Raw genomic sequence first — 20,188 nt, 5'->3', positions numbered from 1 at the left:
GTAAGTGAAGTGTCCAGTGCTTTAGAATAGTTGCTGAGAAGTTTGGGGGGGGTGCAGAGGCTTTGCCTAGTAAGGATGCCAGTTGGGATGCCCTGATTCCAAATTGAAGAATCTGGATTTGAGTCTTGGCCCTTCTCCCAATTCCAACTTCCTGCCAAGGGTCACACTTGGAGGCAGCAGGAGATGGCGTAAATGCTTGGTTCCAGGTCACCCGAGTGGGAGATGTGGATTGACCTCTTGGCTTTAGCCTGGTCCACCCCTGGTTGTTGCAGACATTTGGAGAATGAACCAACTGTCTCTCAGTAAATTAAATAATAAATCTGGAAGAAAAAAAAAACTTGACTGAACCTTGACTCTTCTTCCATACTTAAGGCTGCTTTGGGCTGTCACCTGTCAGTGGCGGGGGCATGATCCCTCTAATCTCTGCTTTCTTTCTGGATATGTTTGGCTGGTTGGCTGCAATTTCCATTCCTCAAGGACAGACAGGAGGAAAGCCTGTTGAGAGATGTGGGGATGGATGGTTCTGTCACGGTGGAGCTGCTTCACAGTTGATGGGCCCAGCAGAAGACTAAATACAGCTGCTTCTTGTGGGGCACATGTAGAAGCTCTTGGGAGGTTACCCAGGAAGAACTTTGATTCCCTTGAATCTACTGGATCTGTCTCAAAACTAGTCACTTCTAGGGCCTGGAACAAGGCTCAGTTGGCCTTCTAGTCCTTCATGGACTAGGATCTAATATGGACATCAGTTCATGTCTAGGTGCTTCACTTCCCATCCAGCTCCCTGCTTGTGGCCTGGGAAAGAGGTGGAGGACAGCTTTGGAACCCTGCACCCACATGGGAAATCTGAAAGAATCTGATTCCTGGCTTCAGAACAGCTCAGTTCCAGCCATTACAGCCCTTTGAGAAATGAACTAGCAGATGGAAGATCTTTCTCTCTGTCTCATTCTTTCCGTAAATATGCCTCTCCAATTAAAAAAAGGGGGGGGGGCACTTCTATTCACTTACTAGCAAGTTTCTACCTGTTTATGCTGTTTTGTTTGGAAATATTTATTTTTATTGGAAAGTCAGATATACAGAGAGAAGGAGAGAGAGAGATCTTCCATCCTCTGATTCACTCCCCAAGCAGTTGCAATGATCAGTGCTTGCACCAATCTGAAGCCAGGAGCCTGGATTCTCTTCCGGGTCTCCCACACACACGGGTGCAGGGTCCCAAGGCTTTGGGCCGTCCTCGACTGCTTTCCCAGGCCACAAGCAGGGAGCTGGATGGAAAGTTGGGCTGTCAGGATTAGAACTGGCATGCAAGGCCAGGACGTCAGCCGCTAAGCTACCATACCGGGCCTTATTTTTTGTTTGTTTGTTTGTTTTGTTTTCTTCTTTACTTCTGGGCCTCTAATCCCTATGGGCTCTCCTGAGTGGCTTACATTTGGGCCACTGGAAACATTCTCACATCCCACAGGGAGTAAATTCTTGAGTGCAGGGAGATGTCAGAGTAGTCCTCACTGCCCACCAGAGCACTTGGAAACATATTTCAGAGCTCCCTGAACTGTTTCTTTGAAGTTCCTTTCAGTAAGTTTGGGGCTAGAAGGTAGTCATCCCCTTTTCTAAGAAAGGCGGATTGAGCACTTAAAATTCTCATCAAAGAAATGTCCACAGTAGGGTCTCCCTGGATCCTTTCTAAATCCATAATGTGGCTGAGGATTCTAAAAGTGCTCAAGCTCTGGAGACATCTAAAGATACGTATTTACTTTCAAAAATGTTCAAAATGATTTACACATGAGTGCTGTTATGATGATAAAAATTAATAAGCCTTTTTAGGCAGAAGTTATGTCAAAATGCACCTGTAGCATAGGACAGGAGAAACGTTTAGTTTCCCCAAGTTAGGACAGTGATCTGAGGTTGCTGAGACAGGCCAGATTGCAGATGCGATTACATCAGGAACAGAATCATTGGAGTAAATGGGACAATCTCAGGAGAAAAGTCCCAGAAAAAACTGTTTATGGTCCCAAAGTCACAGAGGAGCTGGCCCTTAGAGGAGAAGAAATACCCCCAGGGAGTGGAGAGAAACAAAGCGGCAAGCCCAGACAGAAGTTTATCCTATTAGGCCCAGCTCTGGGGAGAGAACCCTCCCGGAGCATCCTTGAGGGAGCTCCATGTGGCAGTGCTGTAGAACTACAGAGGCTTGGGATGGTATGACTCCTATCGCAGGGAGGAGCAGATGTACGGAGAGATTATTTGTTGAAGGTTTATGCTTTCTTCATGGTGAAGATGTTGGTATATATCCGTTTGTTGTTAAACATTACTGTATAATAAAAGATTATTTTTGCCAGTTTTATCTTCATTGATTAGAATCCATACTCAAATCACCTCAGATGATTTTTGGGGCATCCACCTAACTGAACTGCTGGACTTGGCTCTCCAACCGTGGAGAGAATTGCAGGTTCCATGGTCTGAGCGTGGAGTGCATGTGTCAGAGCTGGGCCTCCTCAGTGGCCTAGATGGAGCAGTGGACAGTATATCCAGGTGCACATGGAGGACATGGCAGTACATTGGAGTCTGCAGAGGATACCTGGTACCACAACAGAACAGAGAACAAATCAATCAACTACCCCAGCCAAGTGTTGGCAGTGATATCTGGGCAAACAGAGACTAAGAGGGACGCTATGAGCTAGTGGATTCTGGAGAGATGACATTGTGTTTGGAGTAGCGAGATTGGCAGCAATTCACAACTGCTGAACTATCAAAACCTCTTGAGCAGGACCCTCGGAGCGTGCCCCTCATCAGGGACCCTGGAGTGGTTGGGGGCTTGGTGTGTCTTCTCCCCTTACCGCCCCCTTTCCCCAAAAACAGGAAGGAAAAAAAGAGAATGTGGAAATAATGGTCTCACCCACCTTCTTCTAGCCCTTGACTTTGCACCCTAATCAACTATGTAAAATTATGAAAAATTTAAAAACTTAATAGATGCAGGAAAAAAAAGAATTCATACTCAACTACAGCCTGAATGAGAACCACAGTACTAGACATATGTCATAAGGTACAGAGGTCTAACATATCAAGTCCCAGCTGCTCCACTTCTGATCCAGCTCCCTACTAATGAGCCTGGGAAAGCAGCAGAGGATGATTCAAATGTTTAGGCCCCTGTATCCACATGGGAGACCAGGAAGAAGATGTGGGCTCCTAGCTTTGAACTGGCCATTTCCAGCCATTGTGGTCATTTGGGGAATGAATCAGCAGATGGAACTTTCCTTGTGTCTGCCTCTTTCTTTTTCTACTCTTTCAAGTAAACAAAGAACATAATGTGTTAACTCAATGTCTCCAACATATTGACATTTTATGCTAGAATAAGTATAAAACAAGCTAGTTTATATTCTTTTTTCATACTAAATCTTGGGCAAATTTCAAGTCAGAGCAGGCATATTTTTCTTTAAAATTTTTTTTTTAGATTTATTTTATTTTTATTGGAAAGTCTGATGTATAGAGAGTAGGAGAAACAGAGAGGATGAAGATCCTCCATCTGTTGATTCACTCTCCAAATGGCCACAACGGCCAAAGCTGCACCAATTCAGAGTCAGTAGCCTCTTTCGGGTCTCCCACAGGGGTGCAGGGTCCCAAGGCTTTGGGCCGTCCTCGACTGCTTTCCCGGGCCACAGGCAGGAAGTGGGGCTGCTGGGATAAGAACCAGCGCCCATATAGAATTCTGGCACACTCGTGTAAGACGAGGACTTCAGCTGCTAGGCTACAGAGCTGGGCTCCAGAGTAGCCATATTTTAAATGTTAAATAGCTATATGTAATTGATGGCTATCTTACTGGGTCCTATAAACCTAGACATTTTTCTTCTTCAGTAAGAAAAGTGTTGAATGCACATGTAAGTAAGTAAAAACATTTAAAACACATAAAATGCTCGGGTGTTTAGAAAAATTAATCTAAACACAGGTTTTTTTTTTAGTTTTGTTTTTACCTGTAGAGCAATAAAAAAGTAACAATTCCATCATTTTGTTATACACATTAGCATGAGAACAAACTGAGATGGTGCATGACAGGTGCTCAGTGCAATGCCTGGCCAGTTTAGGAGCTTGATAAATATCATCAATTGCTATTCTGTAGAGGCATCATTCTGAATAACACTTGTCATTCTGAAAATAACAAGAAAATAGAACCCTGTAGGATGACACGTATACTAGTGAATTAACTGTAATGAATGGTCTAGGCTGTAAGCAGAGGCTAGAGCATTGTGGGAACAGAGACTCCAACTTCACCAGAACAACGAAGGCTCTTACAATCAGGGAAGGTCACATTAAGTGCCCATGATGAATGAACATTCAGCAAGCTTTCTTTTGAAAGGTTCATAGGGGCCCGGCGTGGTGGCGCAAGTGGTTAGTGCCGGTTCTAATCCCAGCAGTTCCCTTCCAGCTCCCTGCCTGTGGCCCAGGAAAGCAGTCGAGGACAGCCCAAGGCTTTGGGACCCTGCACCTGCGTGGGAGACCCGGAGGAGTCTCCTGGCTTCGGATCGGCATAGCATTAGCTGTTGCGCTCACTTGGGGAGTGAATCATCGGATGGAAGATCTTCCTCTCTGTCTCTCCTCTCTGTATATCCACCTTTGCAATAAAAAAATAATAAAAATAAATCTTTAAAAAAAAAAAAGAAAGGTTCATAGACACACACACACACACACACATCTCCCATCCACCAGTTCACTCTCCAGTGGCACTGTCTACAACAGCCTGGGTGGGCCGAGCCGAGAGGAGCTTGTGTCAGGGACACAAATACTTGACCATCACCTGCTGCCTTCTAGTGTTTTCACTAGCAGTTAGGTTGGAGTAAGGAGCTGGGGTAAGTTTTGTTTTGATTTTGGTTAAGATTTATTTATTTTTATTAAAAAGGCAGATATACAGAGAAAGGAGAAACAGATCTTCTGCCTGCTGATTCACTCCCCAAACGGCTGCAAAGGCCAAAGCAGAGCTGATCCAAACAAGGAGACAGGAGCTTCCTCCAGGTCTCCCACGTGGGTGCAGGGTCCCAAGGCTTTGGGCCGTCCTCCACTGATTTCCAGGCTACAAGCAGGGAGCTGGACGGGAAGTGGCGCTGCTAGGCCACAAACTGGCACCCAAGGGGACCCCGGGGCTTGCAAAGTAAGGATTTGGCCGCCAGTCTACTGCGCTGGGCCCTGGAGGAAGTTCTTAAAGCCGAGCTCTCTGATCAAGGGTGTGGACATCCCACGCAGTACAGGAGTCATTGCATATGCCTGCCCAATACACTAACTATTTATTTCAAAAATTAACTTAATTATTTTAAAGAGTTAGAAAAAGAGAGACTTTTTCCATCTGCAGGTTCACTCTTCGACAGCCACAATAGCCAGGACTGGGCCTGGGGGAGGCAGGAACCAGGAGCTTCATCTGAGTCCCTCTTGTAGGCGGGGCAGCCAAACACTTGAGTTATCTTTTCCTTTCTCCAGGCCATTAGCAGGGAGGTGAGTCAGGAAAAGAACATCTGGACTCAAACAGCACCCACATAGCGTGCTGGTGTTGCAGGGGGCAGCTTAACTCACTACATGGCAACACTGGCCCTGATACACTTATTTTTACATAACCTATCTACAACTTTAAATTGAATACTCTGTTCAGATGCTGATATAGACGAAGGGGATATGTCAGTAAACGAAAACGGAAAGAGAGGGAGGGAGGTGGGCATGGAGAAGCCCAAGTCATGTCGGAAGCAAAAGTGTAGTCAACTTTTATTATCCAAACAGTTTCATTAGTCATTTGGAGATTATCTTTACCAGGGGTTCGGGTGCTACCTCAAGGAGATTTGCCTGAAAGGAGGAGAAAACAGAGAATATTCAGTACTGACACCTGTCACATAATCTCATGTTCAACCTCAAGGTCATGTTATCTATATTCACTTAATGGCACTGTACTGTGTATTTCATTGTCTCATGCAATCGTTAATCTACTCCCAGATAATTAAGAATTATCTGAGGGCCTGGCGCAGTAGCCTAGTGGTTAAGGTCCTTGCCTTACACGCCTTGGGATCCCATATTGGTGCCAGTTCATGTCCTGGCTGCATCGCTTCTCTTCCAGCTCCCTGCTTATGGCCTAGGAAAGTAGTAGAGGATGATCCAAGGCCTTGGAACCCTGCACCCACGTGGGAGACCGAGAAGAAGCTCCTGGCTCGTGGCTTCAGATGGGCTCAGCTCTCACCATTTGTGGTCAACTGGGGAGTGAATCAGCAGATGGAGGATCTTTATCTCATCTCTCCTCCTCTCTGAAAATGGCTTTCCAATAAAAACAAGTAACTTTAAAAAAAGAATTTTTTGAAAATTGGTTTGTTAAGTTGATAAAAAAAAATATAACTTTTAAAAAGAGAGTGAGCGAGCGAGAGAGAAAGAGAGAGAGAATGCTCCTGGCAGCCTTGTTACACATTTTCTCTTGTAAACCCTGAAAGAGCATCTTAGTTTTGTATATTTGAGAAAGCAGCATTCTACAGACTTGAACTAATTCAAAGTAAACTAAGAGGAAAATTAGCAATGTGGTGTGGCAGAGAGCGAGCAGGCTAGCGTGCACTGTTTAGGATCAGGCATAGCTATCCTAGCACGCAGTTAAGCAGAGACTGATTATTCAACAAGGGTGACCGGGATGCATCTGGGTTTGAACCCGAAACTAAAATCAGCTACTTAGGGGAACACCGGAGAGCCCCAAAGTAGCATTCCCAATTCATTTTTTTTTTTTTTTATTGCAAAGGCGGATATGCAGAGAGGAGGAGAGACAGAGAGGAAGATCTTCTGTTCGATGATTCACTCCCCAGGCGGCCTCAACAGCTGGAGCTAAGGCAATCCGAAGCCAGGAGCCTCTTCCAGGTCTCCCACGCGGGTGCAGGGTCCCAAGGCTTTGGGCTGTCCTGGACTGCTTTCCCAGGTCACAAGCAGGGAGCTGGATGGGAAGTGGAACTTGTGGGATTAGAACTGGCGCCCATATGAGGTCCTGGCGCATTCAAGGCAAGGACTTTAACCTCTATGCTATCGCGCTGGGCCCAGCATTCCCAATTTTAAACATGTAAACTTTTATGGCCTCGGAAGCCTCTGTAACTGTTCCCGTTTGTGGAGTTAACCAGCAGATGGAAGATATCTGTCTCTCCCTCTCAGTCTGTGTCTCTGCCTTTCAAATACAAAAATTAAATCTTAAGAAAAAAAAATCAAGTCCAACTAATTAAATGAATGCTATATAACGCAAGTTAGAGTTCTCACTGTTAGAGTAGGAGTTTACAAATAATCACAAGGAGACTGCTCAGACAGCCTATGTGGTGATGGGTTCGGGTTGATCCCATTCATAGGTATCGGTATGAAGTCACGTTTGGCTTAATTTAAACAGTGATATCCTGTGCGGCTGAATGTCTATGTCCCCACAAACGCATGCTGAAACCTAAGCACCAGCGCTATGCGGATGGGATGCAGGGTTTGGGGGAAGTGATTAGGTTCATGACGAATAAGTTCTCCTGAATGAGCAAAGTGCCATTATGAAATGGGCCCTAGGAAGTGGCCTCGCTCTTTTAGCGAAGAGATGACACAGCAGGAAGACACTTTTCATGAATCAGGAAATGAGCTCTAACCAGCCACTGACTCAGCTGGTGTCCTGGTTCTGAACTTCCTAGTCTTTCTTACTCTGAGAAATCAATGTGTGCTATTTGTGAGCTACACAGGCTAAGCACTTTGTTTCAGCTATGTTCATGGAATAAGAATGGCCATTCATGTAGACACATTTAGAGATATAGGTATATCCACTGGTTAGTGCACAACCATTTATTTACTTGCTTTATCAGCAAAGCAGACTTAGGAAAAATGGCACTCCAGAAATAATGTGCACACCTCGCACCAAATCTTGCTTTCCCACACCAGTCTACAATGAAAGAAACTAGCTTCCTCGGAGAAACGGTTGACACTGAGACTAATGTAGGAAATAACTAGTGTACAATAAGACAAGAAACTAGCTCGGGGGAGTCAACAGGCTTCAGGGCCAACAGAAAGAGCACCCATTGATCGAACACGGAAGCATCCGAACAATCAAGTAGCACAGGAGCATAATCCAGTGGATAAAACAACCCATGAGTTCATACTGCTATAAATAAGTGATGGATCAAATAAATACATGAATACATGAGAGAGAAGAAATAAATCTTCCATGAAAAGTCCATAGGTATTCTACCCTAAAGGAAGGATAGCATGCACCCCCAGTTTTTCAGTGTGGACTGTCACCAATGGCTTCTGCCCTAAGATTACAGAAGAGAAAGCGTTCATCAAAGAAAAACCTGATCAGCAGGGCGGGCATTGTGGCACAGCCAGCATCCCGTATGAGCATTGGTTGGAGTTCTGGCAACCCACCTCCCATCCAGCTCCCTGCTGTGCCCTGGGAAAGCAGTCGAGGACGGCCCAAAGTTTTGGAACCCTGCACCCGCGTGGCAGACCCAGAAGAAGCTCCTGATGCCTGGCTTTGGACCGGCTCAGCTCTGTTTGGCCACTTGGGGAGTGAACCACTGGATGCAAGACCTTTCTGTCTCTCTTTCTCTCCGTAATTCTGATTTGCCTTTCCAATAAAAAATAAAATAAAAAAAAATCTTAATTTTAAAATGTGACAGTGCCTTTGTCAGTCAATCACAGTCAACAACAAGTGTTAAGTTATGATAAAACTTGTACCATTCTCTCTGTGTTCCTGCTCTCCTAACCCACAACACCATTTTAGCTTTGGGAGGAACTAATGAGCTCTGAGCAAGGGACATTTTTTTTTTAAGATTTATTTATTCTTATTGGAAAGTCAGATCTACTAGAGAAGGACAGACAGAGAGGAAGATCTTCCATCTGCTGGTTCACTCCCCAAGTAGCTGCAACAGCTGGAGCTGAGCTAATCTAAAGCCAGGGGCCAGGAGCCAGGAGCTTCCTCCAGGTTTCCGACGCAGGTCAGGGTCCCATGGTTTTGTGCTGTCCCACACTATTTTTCCAGGCCACAAACAAGGAGCTGGAAGGGAAGTGGAGCAGCCAGAACAGTAACTGGCACCCATATGCGATCCCAGTGCACGCAAGGCAAAAACTTCAACCACTAGGCTACTGCGCTGGGCTGATAGAGGGACATTCTTTAAGTATCTGAGTAACCATAACACTGTCAATGACATTAAAATAAGGAATTAAAACTGCCATTTCCTGGAAGTTTATAAAGAGACACAGTTGCTTTTGGGGCTGCTGTGATACTGTAATATAAAAAACATATAGTTGATCTCTAGCCACAATTGCTATTACACAGCTCCTAAAATCCTTTAGATAGGGAGACTGGTAAAGAAAGCATTTTTAACTTTTGATCTTTGGCCCCAATTCCAGATATGAACAACAAAAATTTATTTCCTGCAGTTCTGAGATTGGCTTATGGTATCTGTGTGTGTTTATCTTTTTTTTTTTAAGATTTATTTATTTATTTGGAAAGATATACAGAAAGAAGGGGAAATAAAGCTCTTCCATCTGCTGGTTCACTGCCCCAAATGGCCACGATGGCTGGAAGTGAGTCAATCTGAAGCCAGAAATCAGGAGTTTCCTCTGTATCTCCCATGTGGGCACAGGGTCCCGAGGCTTTGGGTCACCCTCTAATGCTTTCTCAGCCATAAGCAGGGAGCTGGATGAGAAGTGAAGCAGCTGGGACATGAATCCATATGGGATCCTGGTGCTTGGAGGTGGAGGATTAGCCAGTAGAGCCATTGCACCAGGCCCTATCAGCCCTTTGTATTGCTGAAGTGTAACTCAGTAAAAGGAAAATTCTAATAATGAGTAAAGAAGGGACTGTTGACCTGGGTAACCAATGCAGGATATTTCTGTCTTAATTGATAAAAGCAGTTCAGTAAGACTTTGGAGCTCCTTAATGTAGCAAATGAATAAGTTGGTACTGCTGAGTGCTGACAGTAGTGAATGTTTGAAACACAGCTAGTCAGGTAAGAGGGGGCAAGGATGATATCGTCTTAATACTGAGGAACGCATGACTGGCCAATCCTATGCAGTTGGAAATAGGTCAAAGCAATCCTTGTAAACAGTGCCAAGGCTTTCCCTAGGGATCTAAGCCTTTTTCTACAAGGGCAATTAACGCTTAAAGTTAATCATCATGAGGCATCTGTAAATATCTTCATCCAAAGCAATTTCAAAGGAGGAAGTAGAAATAATTTACATTAGTCATAGTTTCCATCTTTCTATTATCTTGGGGAGCTTCTCAGATGGATCAGTTACCGTTTTGGCTTTTCCACAGTTAGTGTTATTTCACGTTCCTCCACAATGAACGGAAGCAGTTGGTCTGTCCCTGGATCCCTTTGCCCTACACACTGGGGAGGCCTCATCCGTGGTCACTGCTGGCATCATCTGCCATCTTCTTAGTGAGGACAATCCATCTGTGTCCTAGGCTGACTTTTCTTCGGTGGAACTACAGACCTGTGTTCTTAGTATCAACATGCAAATCTTTACCTAAATGTCTCTGAGGTGCCCTGATGTTACGAACATTTCCTGGTTTCAACTAAGCCTCCATCATTCTGAAATCGCAGTAGAAGCCTAGGAGGTAATTAAGCATTTCTTCATTGTCTTTCCACAACAATCTCTGTGCTTGTTAATTCCACCTCCTAAATAGGTCTTGAGTTTTCCCTTCTCATACACAGTGGCTGCCTCACACCGTATCACTAAGGAAGTGACAGCAGCTGTCTTGTTTCTTACTGCTTGGCATTTTCCTTCAATTGGCTCCAGACTAAAGTTAGTTTTATTTTTATTTACTTATTTTTAAAAATATATATTATTTATTTGGAAGTCAGAGTTACACAAAAAGACAGAGATATCTTCATTTGCTGGGGGGTGGGGGGGGCGAGGAGGTCCTGCTAAAGCCAGGAACTTCATTTAGGTCTCCCATGTGGCAGGGCGGCAGGGGCCCAAGCACTTGGCCTATCTTGCTCCACTCTCCTCAGGCAGTTCAGGAAGCTGGATCAGAAGTGGAGCACTCATGACTCAAGTCAGGACCCGTGTGATGTCACAACAGCATTACTGGCTAGGCCATGTCAGTGGCCCCTAGGTATTTTTTTAAGAAGCTAACCTTAAAAAAATACAATGTACGCACAAATTTTAAAATAAAAAGTTGCAAGGGTGGGGTAGACATTTGTGAAGCTGCATGGGATGCTTGTATCCCATATTGGAATGCTTTGATTTGAGTTTAAGCATTACTCCAGATTCTAGCTTTCTGTTGGTGGGACCCAGTTTTCAGTTGGTGTGAAGCAGTGGGTGAGGGATTAAGTGGCTGAGTTCCTGCTACCCAGATAGAAGACAGGGATTGAGTTCCCAGCTCGTTGTAATGCCTAGGCTTTGCAGGGCTGCTCAGGGCACAGGGTGGAGGATGGACCAGCAGATGGAAAATCTATGTCTTTTTTCTCTCTGCCTTAAAAAAGTTACACAAGGATATGCAGTCTGCTCCTTGCACTGGACTGTTAGTCAAAAGGAAGTTTTTTTCAAAGGCACCAGTTTTGACACCGACTTCTTGGGTAAAGAATGTCTCTAAAATACATTTAACTCATATATTTTCATGACTTATTAGTCTATGAGATAAAGGCTGAAACTGAGAAGCACATGAGCCTTTCAACATTTTCTCTTGTTTATCTCTCATCTTTTTTTTTTTTAAAAGATTTACTTATTTATTGGAAAGTCAGATATACAGAGAGGAGGAGAGACAGAGAGGAGGAGAGACAGAGAGGAAGAGCTTCCCTCTGATGATTCACTCCCTAAGTGAGCGCAATGGCTAATGCTATGCCGAGGACAACCCAAAGCATTGGGTTGTTCTCGACTGCTTTCCCAGGCCACAAGCAGGGAGCTGGATGGGAAGGGGAGCTGCCGGGATTAGAACCGGTGCCCATAGGGGATCCCAACATGTTCAAGGCGAGGACTTTAGCCGCTAGGCCACGCTACCGGGCCCTATCTCTCATCTTTTAACAAGTCCCTCAACACCCAGAATCCATCTCCTGTACCCATTAATTCTTCCCAAACCCAAGTAAGACTAACTTCTGTGGTTTTTCATATTAGATCCCTCTGCCTGGAATGCCTTTCCTTGGGTTCTGTCTGTCTTCCATGCCACTTTTTCCTTAGGCAAAAAAACGGCATTTTAATAGTGTTCTGTTTACATATTCAGATCAAAGCCTTGGAAGACCTTCACAGAGAAATGTTACACCCTCCTCTCATGATGCCTTTTAGGACGACACATAAGTGTGTATTGTGACACCTATCACATTGCTTTGCTTGCCACTAGAAGGTAGATACTGTGTTCCTTTGTTTAAGTCTCCAGGGTATAGCAAACTGCAAGAACAACTTTATTTAATAAAGATAGACTACTAATTACGAGACAACTACAACCAGGCTAAGGAAGTGTTAGGTTACATTCACAGCAATATAACACACAGACTTTTTTGTTTGGCCATCATATTTAGAGACTGACGTGGACACAATGTAATGTCCACCTGATAGCATAGAGTCCAACAACACTGTAATGGCCCTAAGAAAAAAACCAACAGAAATACTTGAACTCAAAACAGCTAGAAAAGGAGGCACTGACCATGAACCACCTACTTCTCCACCAGACCAGATGTTCCCCAGTTAGTGCTACGTCACAGGGCATGTCTTCCTCAGGGCTGAGATAGCCCGTCGCTTACCTGAACTTCAAAAAGAAAAGAAAAGCCCTAAAGTCCTAAAGTTGGTGATTTACTTTTTCCCTCATAAACGAGGGTGGATTCAGGTTACTTCTCTAATGTCACTCCCACTCATATTCCAATGCACTTGGCTCGGAGAGATACAGAACTACAGCTGATAGGTTAGAAACCGTAAGCCGAGTCCGCCTTATCTTCACTTCCATCTGGTTGGTTAAGAGGGTGTGTATTTAAAGAACAGCCACTACACACCATGGCTTCCTCCAGGACAGGGACCGTTACTTCACTTTTTTTTTTTCTGAGAAAGGAAACTCGCTATAGTATCTGCCTGCTTACGAAAGCTTAAAAGAGGACAGTGAAGACCTGGGGATGATTCCAAAAGATGGAATGAAAGGGACAAACATTTTAAAAAAGAAATGAAGGAAAAAAGCAAAGGACCACAAGAGGTTTATTATTCATTATTTTAGAAACTGTAATTGGATTCAACATAAATTTAAAAAACACACACACAACAGAACATACAGTACATAAGATAAGCCCAAAAATATCATCCAGTTAATGTTACTTAAACGGAGACTCTGATGTTATTCGGGCCTATGGCTCTAGGCTCTGACCACCCCAACAATGCTCTTTAATGGCAATGACATCTAATGGCTGCTTACAACATGCAATTACAATCTACAGCAACATAAAATAGACAAAGCAATGTTCTTGCTTCAAAAATGTTTACTTTTTTGAGTCTTCATAGTTTCATATGAGGACTAGCCTAAGCATTAGTCTGTTGTGCCGTTGTGCAGCCCCCGAAGCCTTCACAATTTCATAATGAGATCGGCAAGTGGATTTGCCAAAGCCAGTTTCAGTGTTCTCCTTCCCAAGAGGCTTAGTGGCTTAACTGACATAGAGCTGAGGTCTCTTGTGATCTATTTCTTTTATGTTAAGTGGTAATAATGGAACTCTTCCCCCAGCTGTAGGCAACTGCCTAGGTTACATTGTACCTAGGCAAGTGTTACATGGTTGGAACAAAAGCAGCTTATAGCTGGTGGGCATCCTGGGTCTGGTTAGGGCCAAATTTGTGTTAACTATATCAACATAGTTGTGTGCCAGCATAATTGCCTATTCTATTTTTTTTTTTTTTTGAGATATACATGGGACCCGGCATGGTGGCTTACTAGCTAAAGTCCTTTCCTTGCACCCACCAGGATCCCATATAGGTGCCGGTTCAAATCCCGGCAGACCCGCTTCCCATCCAGCTCTCTGCTTGTGGCTTGGGAAATCAGTCAAGGATGCCTCAAAGCCTTGGGACCCTGCAGCCACATGGGAGACCTGGAAGAAGCTCATGGCTTTGAATTGGCTCAGCTCCAGTCACTGCGCTCACTTGGGGAGTGAACCATCAGACAGAAGATCTTCCTCTCTGTCTATCCTCCTCTCTGTATATATCTGACTTTGCAATAAAAAAAAGTCTTAAAAAAAAAAGATATGTGGGGGGCAGACACTAGCATGCCAGCAGACAGGGTCTGGTGACCTGTGTTCAAATATGAGCAGGGCACCAGCCTGGCACAGCACAATGCTAGAGAACCAGGCTTGGAAATCTGCACTCTAGAAGGCATGGGAGGGGGGCTGTGGATTTCTCAGGGGAGGGAGTCTGAGGATATGTGGGAGGGAGGTCTGCTAAGGGAGAATATGACAGGTGAGGAGCAACTTCTAGGGGACATCCTTCAAGGTGGCCACAGCACTTGCAGGTACATGAGGGGACTGAAATCTGCTGGTTTAGAGGAGGAAGATGGGGGATCTTTTGGGACAAAGCAATGTACCCACCCACGAGGGAGACCTGAGCTGAGCTTGCCAGTATCAACCACTACCTACACACAAGAGCCATGATTTGGGGGCTTGCCTAGCAGAGCTTGGGCACAGTACCTACCAGCGAGCATTGAAGCAGGGTGTGGACAATGTTAGGCTGGGCCATGACACTAACTAGCTCACAAAAGAACTGGGTCTAGGAGCAGATTCTGTAGCAGATTGTGGGCTCACCCCTGTGGGACTGCTATAACAGCTGGTTTGCTTGAAGGATGGGGCTGGTGACAGCTAGGCATGACCATGGAACTCACCAACACTCTTGGGTAATAGGGTTGGGAACAAGCCTGGATGGTCCAGGCTTGCAGCATCCACAGGCACACCCATGAATTGGGTGTGGGGCAGGTCAGGCTGCATATACTAGCACACACACAAAAGCTAACACTGGGGTAGGAGTGGGTGCAGAAATTGTGCTGGGTAAGGGCCTAACACTTGCTAACACACATGAGTTCTGGGTTTAGGTATGGGCCTGGTCAGAGAACTTGAGGAACTCCCCTGATAGGGGCTGTTACTTCTGCTGGTGAGCACGTGAGTCAGGGATGGGGACTGGTCAGGCTGGGCAGGGCTACTCCATTTGTTGACAGGTGTGTGAGTTGGCTCGGGGGTGGGGGTGGGCAGACCAGGTAGGGCCAGACTAAACCATAGTGCACTGGCATGTGTGGGAACCAGGATAGGGAGCAGGCAATGCGGGGCTTGGCTAAACTATCACACCTACTGGTTTGCATGAAAGCCAGGGGTAGGTGCAGGCTGGGCAGGGCTAGGCTGCAGAATCTACCAGTGAGAGTTGGCATTGGGGGCAGGCTGAGTCATGTCAGGCTGCAGCATCTGATGCCAAAGTCCAGGTTAGGTGATGGGTTGTGCCAAGCTGGGTTGGAGCAACCACTGGCATGTGCAAGATCTATTGCTGGGAGCAAGCCTGGTCAGGAAGTTAAGGAGACACCCCTCAGAGGCTACAGTTCCCACTGGTGACCATGGAGGTGGCACACCTGCCTGGACATGGCTGCAATACCCCTTTACATAGGTGTGGACTGGATCTGTGGTGTGCCACACTGGACTAGGCTCCAATACCCGCTGATGCTCATAAGAGCCAAAGTGGGTGTAGAATGGGCTAGGCTAGGTCTTGACACCCACTGAATTATGTGAGAGCTGAGTCTGGGGTTGGACCAGGCAGGGCTGGGTTGTAGCACCCAACAATAAGAACCAGAATAGGTGTGGGTTAGTTGGGCAAGGCCACTGTACCTGGCAGGACAGGAAGTGGGCCAGTTCAGGCTGAGCCAATAACCCACTAGTGTATGTGAGGTCTGCCACTGGGAGGTGGCCTGATAGAGGAGCTTGGGGGAATTTCTCTGACAGGACACAGTCCCTGTAAGTGAGCACAAGAACCAAAGCTAGGAGCTGCCCAGACCAGGCCAGGTTATAGTACCCACTGGCGTATATGTGGGTCAGGTCTGGGGGCAGGCCAGGCTGGACCAATTCATAGCACCAATGGCAGATGTGATATCCAGGAAGGGGTATGGGATGGGTCTGGATGGTCAGAACACCAGACCGTTCACATTAGGGCCAGGACTGCAGATTGTTCAGGCTGGGCTAGGCTGCAACATCCATCAGCATGAGCTGGAACTGGAGGCAGACCGGGCCAAGCCAGGTTATAGCACCCGCTGGTGAATCCAAGTGAGGAGAACCATGCCACTTTGGGCTGGAGTACCCACCAGCATATGTGAGACCCAGAATAGGGAGGAGGTGAACCTAGTAAGGGAGCCTCAGGGGCTCCCTTGCTGGGCTACTCTTCCCACTGGTGAGCATGAGTGCTGAGACCACGGGATGACCAGGATGGGCAGGGTTACAACACACATTGGCCTGCATGTAAATAGGTTAATGGGAGAACCAGGCTGGGCTAAGTGACCATATCCACTGGTATATGCATGAGCTAGAGTAAGTGCAAGCTGGTTGGACTTTGCTGTAGTACTGGCTAGCAGGTGCTGGGACTGGGGACAAATCCTGTCAAGCTAGAGCATAGAACCACCTGGAAAGTGCAAAATACAGGGCTGGGAGGGAGCCTAGTAGTGAAATTCTGAGCACCGCTCTACTGGGCTGCAGCTCCCACTGGTGAGCATTTGAACCAGGGCTTAGGGGAAGGCTGTCTAGACAGGCAGTGGCACCTTGCTGGCGTGAGAATGGGCTGGATAGTGGGGCTGGTTGGGCTGAGGTGGGCTTCAGTACTCACTTCTTTGTATGACAGCTGAATAGGATGTGGGACAGACTGAACCAGTTTTTTGCATATGTTGGCATGTGCAAAAACCAGGGCTGGGGGCCAGCCTGGTGAGGGTTATTAGCGGTTGCTCCAACTAGGCTGCAGGTCCCACTGGTGTGAGTGGGGGCCGAGTGTGTGATGGGAAGGGTTAGTCTGGGCTGTAGCATCCATTGGTTTGCATATGAGATGGGGCTGGGGAGAGAACTGAGCAGGTGACTAGAACTGCTGATCTGTATGTAGGCTGATGTGGGTGATGGACTGAACTGGACCCTGTTAGATTCGCCGACCACCAGGGAAAGAATAACTCGGCCGAATATATAAACAGAATTTAGATGGCCTTTATTTCAGGGAACCACGGTCACGGGCTTCCCTTCCCTGTGCAGCAGACAGATGGATGTGAAGGAGTGAGCTGCAGAGGGAGAGTGCGGAAGAGACAGGGAAGAGGCTTTTTAAACTCTCCTTGACACAGAAGCCGAAATGGTGCTTGCCTCGGCCCTTATTGGTGGGGGGATATGGGTTTGCGCCCCTCATTGGTGCAACGGTGATCTCACCGCCTGAGGGGCCTGCCAGAATTCTGCCATCTGTTCCTGGTTTGGTTGGTTGGAGGCAAATTCTGCCCTTCTCTGGTTACCGTGGTAGACATCAGACCCATTCCTGAATGGCACAAAGAGGAGTCAGATTAGGGTCCCCTCTGGCAAGGCTTCTTTGGGGACCCACCTCAACTAAGTCACTGGACTCAGAACTCCAACTACGCTGAAAATCAGAGGATCCGCCGTCTGACTGTGGAGTACATGTGTCAAAATGGAGCTCCTCAGGCCCACTGTGATGGCTCAGTGGCTAGATCTTTGCCTTGCATGAAACACGATCCCCTATGAACACCAGTTCATTTCCCAGCTGCTCCACTTCCCTTCTAGCTCCCTGCTTGTGGCAGGAGAGGGTGGCCCAAAGCCTTGGACCCTGCACTTGTGTGGGAGACCTGGAGGAAGCTCCTGGCTTTGGATTGGCTTGTCTCTAGCCGTTACAGCCACTTAAGGAGTGAGCCAGCAGCTGGTAGATCTTCCTCTCTTTTTCCTTTTCTCTGTAAATGTTTCCAATGGAAAAAAACCAAAAAAAACAAAAAAAACCCCAAAACCTTAACAACAACAACAAAACGAATGGATCTCATCAGTTGTTGAGACCTGTGCAGCTGATGGCATGCCCAGAAGCTCATGGAGAACATGACAACTACTTCATTGAAGCTTGCCGAGGATGTCTAGTACCATGGAGGGCAGGACAAACTGGACAGCTCCCCTAGCTCTGATAGCGAGTACCTGGGCGAACAGAGACTCTAAGGTGGGCTGTGTCAGCCAATGGACCTTGGAAGGATTTCCTCAACTTTGGAGACAAGAAAATCAACAGCATATCAGTACTATCAAAACATGCTCCACATCAGGGACCCTGAAATGACATCAGGTGGCTTTCCCCTACCTCTGGACACTGAGGCAGGTGGGTTGCTGCAATTGGCCTCTCCCCTCTCTCTCCACTTTCCCCAGATACCGGAAGAACAAAGGAGTTTGGAGGCAATTGTCACACCCATTTTCTCTCATCTCTTGACCCTCCCCATCCTAATCGATGGTTCATATGGGCTAGTATGACTTTCAACTATGTAAACATCACCAAAAAGAAAATAAATTTATTACTGAAAAAATAATGAAACTCTCTTAGGCTGAATTCTAGACGTGATGCAAACTTAATTTAAGATTCTATTACCAGGGCTGGCATTGTGGTGAGGCAGGTTAAGTCACAGTTTGTGATTCCAGCATCCAAGTGCCTGTTTGTGTCCTGGCTGCTCCACTATCAATCTATCTCCTAACTAATGTGCCTGGGAAAGTGGCAAAAGTTGATCAAGGTGCTTGGCCCCCTGCTACCCTATAGTAGACCTAGAATAGAGTTCCAGGATCCTGGCTTTATTTAGCCTGGCAGTTTTGGAAGTGAATCAGTGCACAGAAAAAATCTTCTCTCTTCTCCTTTACTATGCCTAAAGGCAGGGATTTGCGCTTCCCTTGCAAGAGCTTCTTTGGAACCAAACAGTCCTTAACACATGTTACTCTGATTTCACAACAGGAGACATTCAGTACTAACAGCAACATTCAACTAATAACACTACTATTTAATTTCTCCCAATAGTGTGACAATGGTTCTGCTTGCAGGTGTTCTTCCCCAGTTTCAAATGTGAGGAAACTGCAGAAGGAAGCAGCAGGTGACAGCTCTGGTCCAGGTCAAGAGGCTGAAATGAGTGACAGCCTTCCTGCTGGGCAGAGTCTGGAGTCAGTAGGACCTGGCATGTTTGGAAGTCATGAACTTAACATTCTGTAGGTTAGTCTCAAAGCAACCTAAGTTGGAGAACATCTCTGAAGCTCAAGGAACAGCAGGGGATTTCCTTCGCTTTCCTGAAGAAGCTGGACACACAGACAAGATGCCAACTTAGAGGTCTGCCAGGAGTGGGACAGACTGGCCCTGAGAAGGAAGTGGGAGCGAATGGACTTCCAGGGGCAACTGCTTTCTGTTGGAAAGAAAGATAATACTTATTTCACTTTCTATACTGTTTCCCTGTTGACTCTGGCCCAGATGCTATGACACTGCAAAACTGACAGCGCATAAACTTTTTGTTTTGGTTGACACACATGACTTTGCCCACTGTTTCCAGGCAAGTGAACGCTCCCTGTGGATTTGCATAAAGAACTCACTTTAAAATTGGATCACAAATAAGCATACTGTGCGTTTGCTGTGATCAGAGTACGGTTCCATTTGCCCAGACAACAGACTGCAGTTTTACTTCTCGCTAGCACCACAAACATCAGTTACTCTGTTGTAGCTGCTGTCTCCTGATAGTGTGCGATTTACTGATCATCTAAACACAAAGGGCTGGCTAACATCACCTTCCACCAAATCATCCCACATCCCTACACACACACCCGTCTCTCTCTGCCTTCCTCCTCCAAGAAAGGACCAACAAGGCCACTTGAACCGTCCCGGTGCACAAGCATAACTTACTGGCTCACAGCCAAGGGCGAGAGGTGCGCCCGGGGAAAAGTCCAGCCAGGAGACAAGCGAACACTCCCCGTGGCATCGAGTTCACGCCCGGGAAGAGAAAGAGGGAAGTGATGGCTAAAAAACAGGGGCAGGGCGGTGTCCCCTGACACGTTCCAATTCACACGGCTCCCATCCCCACCGGGAGAGGCCCTCACCCGGGCGCACAGCACACGAGGGGTCACTAGAGGAGACCCCGGAGGATGCAGGGCCCCGCCAGGGGGAGCGGCTGCGCTGGGCGGCCGGAGTGGACTGCGCGCGGGGCGCACGGGGCGCACGGGGCGCGCAGGGCAGCGGCCCAGCCCGGCCCAGCCCGGCGGCCTCCCGCGTC

General features: G+C 46.7%; 1 protein-coding gene across 1 annotated transcript in view; it reads right to left on the bottom strand.

Moving 5' to 3' along the window:
- Positions 1-20,084, bottom strand: part of CARD6 (caspase recruitment domain family member 6) — a 39,475-nt gene extending 19,391 nt beyond the window's left edge. Inside the window, exons 1-2 of the mRNA XM_040977490.1 lie at positions 19,822-20,084; positions 17,340-17,442 (exon numbers count right to left, since the gene is read on the bottom strand). The gene's annotated coding sequence lies outside the window, so the exon portion shown is untranslated. The remainder of the gene's footprint in view (positions 1-17,339; positions 17,443-19,821) is intronic.
- Between the last annotated feature and the right edge of the window lie 104 nt (positions 20,085-20,188).

The sequence above is a fragment of the Ochotona curzoniae genome, unplaced genomic scaffold (genome assembly GCF_017591425.1).
Source record: "Ochotona curzoniae isolate NIBS_2020 unplaced genomic scaffold, NIBS_Ocur_1.0 contig_2754, whole genome shotgun sequence".
NCBI lineage: Eukaryota > Metazoa > Chordata > Mammalia > Lagomorpha > Ochotonidae > Ochotona > Ochotona curzoniae.
Note: the sequence above shows the minus strand (reverse complement) of the source record. Positions and strands in the feature narration are given on the sequence as shown.